General features: G+C 52.5%; 1 pseudogene; it reads left to right on the forward strand.

Annotated features, from left to right (window-relative positions):
- The first annotated feature begins 508 nt into the window (after positions 1 to 508).
- On the forward strand, positions 509 to 1477 carry LOC149748197 (leucine-rich repeat and fibronectin type-III domain-containing protein 2 pseudogene; annotated as a pseudogene).
- The last annotated feature ends 4496 nt before the right edge of the window (positions 1478 to 5973 follow it).

Below are 5973 nucleotides of genomic sequence, written 5' to 3' on the forward strand. Positions count from 1 at the left end.
CTGCCCCTCCCCGTGTGCTTCCTCTCTCCTCTCTGCTGAATCTCTCCCCTTTCTTCCCTGAACCTCCATCTCTAACCAATTTCCACTGTCTCTACCATCAACTATCCCCCATCTCATTCCCTTCTTTTATTTCCACATCTTCTGGGTTGTTCCCTGCAACTGATCACCGGTGTCTTTCTCTGTGTACCTGCTTCTGGCACTTCCACCCCCCAACCCGGAATCTTTCTCTCTCGTTTCCCTTTCCACTCCAACCTGTCTCTGTTCTCTCACCTGGGTCCCCCTCCTCCCCCTCCCCTCTGTCTCCCCGTCTCTCCCTTTTCCTGTCTCTCCACCTGTCACCCTCTTCTGCTCTGCCTCGTTCTGTGTCCTTGCATCTGTGGCTCCCCCTCCCTCTCCATCTCTCCTGTCTCTGTCACCCTCTCTCTTTTTTCTACTTCTCCTCTGTCCCCCCATCACCCTACTGTCCCTCACCATCCCTCCCCCTCTATGCCCACCCACACCCCACAGGATGATCCCAGCCTCCAACAAGGCCTTCGTGGTCAACAACCTGGTGTCAGGGACTGGCTACGACCTGTGCGTGCTGGCCATGTGGGATGACACGGCCACCACGCTCACGGCCACCAACATCGTGGGCTGTGCCCAGTTCTTCACCAAGGCCGACTACCCACAGTGCCAGTCCATGCACAGCCAGATCCTGGGCGGCACCATGATCCTCGTCATCGGTGGCATCATCGTGGCCACGCTGCTGGTCTTCATCGTCATCCTCATGGTGCGCTACAAGGTCTGCAACCAGGAGGGCGCCGGGAAGCCGGCGGCCACCGTCAGCAACATGCACTCGCAGACCAATGGGGCCCAGCCCCCCGCGCTGGGCAGCGCACCCAGCGGGGCCCCCGCACCCGGGCCGCCCAAGGTGGTGGTGGGCCACGAGCTCATGGACTTCAGCGCTGGCCTGGCCCGAGGCAGCGACTCCTCTTCCTCCAGTTCCCTGGGCTTCGGGGAGGCTGCAGGGCTGGGACGGGGCCCCTGGAGGCTCCCACCCCCCGCCCCCCGCCCCAAGCCCAACCTTGATCGCCTGATGGGGGCCTTCGCCTCCTTGGACCTCAAAAGTCAGAGAAAGGAGGAGCTGCTGGACTCCAGGACTCCAGGCGGGAGAGGGTCTGGGACATCGGCCAGGGGCCACCCCTCGGACCGAGAGCCACTGCTGGGGCCGCCTGCGGCCCGGGCCAGGAGCCTGCTCCCTTTGCCCCTGGAGGGCAAGGCCAAACGCAGCCACTCCTTCGACATGGGGGACTTTGCAGCTGCGGCTGCGGGAGGGGTCGCCCCTGGTGGCTACAGCCCCCCTCGGAGGGTCTCGAACATCTGGACGAAGCGCAGTCTCTCTGTCAACGGCATGCTCTTGCCCTTTGAGGAGAGTGACCTGGCGGGGGCCCGGGGAACTTTTGGCAGCTCCGAGTGGGTGATGGAGAGCACGGTGTAGGCCTGGGTGGGGGGGTGGGCATCCTCCCTCCCACCCTGTCAGGGTGAGAGAAGAGGAAAGCATCTTTACCCACAAGTCTTTGTGGCGTTTCCATGGTGATGTTTACATCCAGGGACAGTTTTGTCTCCCTGTCAACGGCCTCCCCTCCCCACCACACCACACACACCACCTTCCCAGGCCCGTCCCCCACCACCCATCAGGCTGTGCTCAGGGAAAGCAGACTCGATGGCTCAAATGTCAGACTAAGCCCTGAGTGTTTGGAAAGGCGGGGCTCCTGCCTTTCTAATCACAAATGTAGCCTATAAGCAAGCGGCTTTGCATTGCTGATGGTTCCGGTGTTGTTTTTATTTCTTAATTTATTTCTTCCACTTCCCCGACTCCTTCTCTTCAGTGACACGGATAACGGAGAGTTTACTCTACACACGAAAGCAGCCCTGGTGGTGGGCGATCATTGCCAATTGAGAAGAGCAGGGAATGATTTGGGCTGCACATTTGTTTGGGGGAAGACTGGAGTCCCCTGCCCAGACGCCTCATTATTCCCAAGAGTCCCCACACTTGAGAGGGATGAGTGACCTCCCCCATCCCTGGCTCAGCTTCCTTTGCTTCTCAAACACCCATCACATCAGCTTAAACTAGAAGGGTAACTTCTGGGACTCTACGTGCGGGAGAGGTAGAAGGGTTTTTATGAGACACAAGGACATAAGGGATGTTAACTTTTGGAGTTGCTTTGGGATTTTTGCCTCTTTTGGGGGAAGCTGGGACAGGGAGTCCCCATGGACATGGCGGGGGGGGGGCAAGAGGGCTTCTCTTAATTAAGGAGAGCAGAGTGGGGTGGCAGAGGAGCACTGGACATGGGGTCCAAAGCTCTGAGTTTGGGTTCCAGAGCCACCACTGAATAACCAGCTAAACACAGTGGGCAAGACCCTTTCTCTCTTTGGACCTCAGCCTCCTAATTCATAAACTAATGAGATCATGCCAAGTCTCCAATTCCCTTCCAGCTCAAAGGACTAAGGACTCTTCATGACTAAATGAATTGTAGGGTTCTGAAGCTTGAAGAGGTGTTTGCGATCATCTCATCCTTAACCCTCTCTTCCTGTCCCCCAAGGGTCTAAAGGACTTGCCCAAGGTCACATAGTGCATTAGTGACCAAGTCAGGGCAGGGCCCAAGGCCACTTACCTCCTGGGGGTGGTGCTTGAAATCCATTACCCTGTCTTCACTGTAGCTAGGGTGTTTCTATGTCCAAAGTCTGTCCCTTGTTTGTTCCTGAAGAAGGTGGCTCAGGGTGGGACATGGGGACACGGGGGATGCCTTCCATGGATGCCATTCATGAGGAGGATCCATCATGGAAATGTCAGGATGGCGATGGGAGGGACACACGGGCTCCATTCCATCTAGGAATTGACCCCTACGTTCCCAGACAGTGGCCAGAGGGGGCAGACGAGACGTGGCGGGGGAGAAAAGGCTTTGGAGGCACCTGAAGGTCTTTCCCCACATCTCTGTCTCTCCTGGTCCCTGTCTGTTCCAGGTCTCTCCTCATTGTCAACGCACTACCTCTCTCCACCTCATTCTTCCCTCTCCCGAGCATCTGCCATAGATCTCTAGCCTCTGTCTCTTGTTGTCCCTCCTTCTGCCACTTGCTCACAACACAGCCTACGAAGCATACAGGTGAGTCCATTTGGGGCTGAAACGTTCTAATGGGCTCAGACCTGGAGCTGAGCTGGTGGCCCCCACCCCGCCCAGAACACACAGGGAGAGGGCGGGGAGCTGTCTATGCAGGACTGCCTTCTGGCTCCTCCCAGGAGCCTCCAAGTCCCATGCCTTCGTCCTTCCTCCCACTCCTCCTTTCTCTCCTCACCTTCCCTAACTCTCCTGTCTTCATTCTTTTTCTTCTGGTGCCTCTCTGCCTCCCCCAGTCCCTTTCTGGTCCTGACCAGGACATTAAACAGACCAGGCCATTAACAGACCAGGCCAGTCTCTTCCCGAGACCACAAGCTGACTTTCAGCCTGGGTGCCAGAGCACATGCTTTCTCCCATCCTCCCTCTTTCTCGGACCCGTTTTCCTCCACTCTTTTTTCCCTCTGCACTTTCTCACTAAGCCTTTCTATATGTAGCCATTGAGGAAGTGACCCCAAATACCACCTCTCTTTTTGCCTTTGGGTTCAGATGCCCAGAGGGAAAGTGGTGGACATCGGAAGGGGGGGAATCAACTCTCTGTCCTCACCAGCGGCTACGAGCTCTGTCGTGACATGGTATGTACTCACGCTTGTGTTTGTCAGGTTTCTGACTTGGAGTTTTGGAAAGTGACATCCCTGTGGGCAGAATACAAATGCCAATCTTCTCTTTTGCTAAAAAAAAATGTACAGTAAAATGTACAGTTTTAAAAACAACAACGGATCACACTTCTTGGGAGAGAGCAAAAAAAAGAACATTCCTGTGTCTGTGAATGTCTGTTGTTTATTTCTCTGGAAACGCTGTGGTTTTCTGAAGGTGGCTTTGAGGTGGCATCTTCCCTTACACCTGTGTTTGGTACCGCCTAGTGAGAGCCTGCTTCCTGCCAAGTTCACGTATAAGATGGGAGCCTTCTGAAATAAGAGAGAATGGGGCCGGCCTCCTGGAGTAAAGGTCAGTAGAGGGTCTGGAATTACGCTCCAGGCTAAGAAGGAATAGTCCATCCCCGGCTACAACCTGATCCCTCCATCCTGTCGCCTTCCAGCCCTGCCTCCTTTTCCCTGGATGGCCACTACCGCACGTAGCCACTAGGGGAGCCCGAGTACCTTCCACCCACTTTGCGCCCAAGGTGGCATTTTTTCAAAAGGTTCTTTTACCGGGGAACCAGGACAACAAACTAAAGCACAGACCCACGGTAGAGAAACAGATGAGCTTCTGGAACACAGCTTCCTGACCCTATCGTCCTCTAGTGTCTAGGTCAGCACTGTCCAAGAGGAATAAAGTGTGAACCTCACTGTAATTTTAAATTTTCTAGTAGCCCATTAAATCAAGTATAAAGAAACAGGTGAAATTAATTTAACAATATAGTTTATTTAACCCAATATATAAAAATATTTTCATTTCAACGTATAATCACTATAAAATGATTAATAAGATATTTTACTCTTTTTTTTGTGCAAAGTGTTGGGAATCTGATGTGTGTTTCACATGGCACATCTCAGTTCAGGCTAGCTGCCTTTAAAGTGCTTGAGAGCCACATGGGGCTGGTACAGTGCAGCTCTACACATACAACCACTGACTTGCAAGCACAGCTTCTGGAAGGGGAAGGAAGCTAACGGTTCCAGGTCCTGTGTTGCTGCTTCACACTCAATGTCTCGCTGAATCCTCACTGCAGCCTCTCAAGGTAACTATTATTATGCCAGTTTTACAAAGGAAGGGGCTGAGGCTCAGAGGGGTTAAGTAACTTGCCCAAGGTCACACATGGCTGCAAGCCTTAGCTCTTCACATGACATCACACGGCCTCCCCTATCCTTTCTTCCTCCCTTCAACTCATTCGTTACAGACTGTATTTTATACTGACTGAAGTACTCAAATTTACAGCCTGATCTGGAAACCCTGGGTTTGGCCCAAAGGTCTGCTAAAATTCTCAGAGTGTTGACTCCAGGCAAGGGCCCCTTGGTTAAGTGGTTTCTTCTGACCCTGCACTAGCCTTTCTGGCCCTTTTTTTTGGCTTGTAACACATTCCCATCCCAGGAAAATTCCCCTGATCATCCCTTCTCCTGGCCTGGTGACCGCTAGAGGTCCCTTGTTTAATAGCATTCCAACCTCCAGCCTCATCTGGCCCCCTCTGCCCTGAAAACCTGTAACTTTGTACCCTTAAGACAGAAAACCTCACACCAGCTCACTCTAATGCCCAAACCCATCTTCTCGCCTCTTCCTAATTCAAAACTTTTGTCCCTATCAGGAGAGATGCTTGCCTACCCAGATCCTCTTTCCTGACAGAGAGAAGCCTTTAGCTCTCTGATCTCTCACAGAAGAGAGGTAGCTGATACACTCTGAGCCTGGCTGAATTACTGAGTTTCTGGCAAGTGTTCGACCCCCTCTCCCCAAGTTCTTGATAATGACACATCCCTCAGATTCCCCTCAAAGTAGATTTTTTTCATTTTGCCATGATTACAGCATTGAAATTCCAAAATAACTGACTCGCTTTTTTTTTTTTTTTTAAGGGATATCATTTCTAACCAGGTAAGAGGAAGGTCACTGTCTCAGATGTCCCCCTTCCCAAATGGGTAGTAACTTTTCTCCCAGAGTCTGTGGGTATAGACTTTTCATAAGTACAGCCTGAGTACTTCCGTGTCTTCTGTTCTCTGTTCTCAGTGTGTCTGCAGTAAAGGTCTCAGGGCTTCAGCAAACTGAGTGGGGTTTCCTCTGTTCTTGCAGCCATGGGGGTTTGCAAATGGCTGCTGGTAAATTAGACACACTTATTCAAAAAAAAAGACTGTTGGCAGGCAGCAGTCAAAACCTGAACACACAATTTTATACAGCA

The sequence above is a fragment of the Delphinapterus leucas genome, chromosome 10, assembly GCF_059928025.1.
Source record: "Delphinapterus leucas isolate spDelLeu-1000000601 "Yukka" chromosome 10, BTC_Dleu_Yukka2, whole genome shotgun sequence".
NCBI classification, from domain to species: Eukaryota; Metazoa; Chordata; class Mammalia; order Artiodactyla; family Monodontidae; genus Delphinapterus; species Delphinapterus leucas.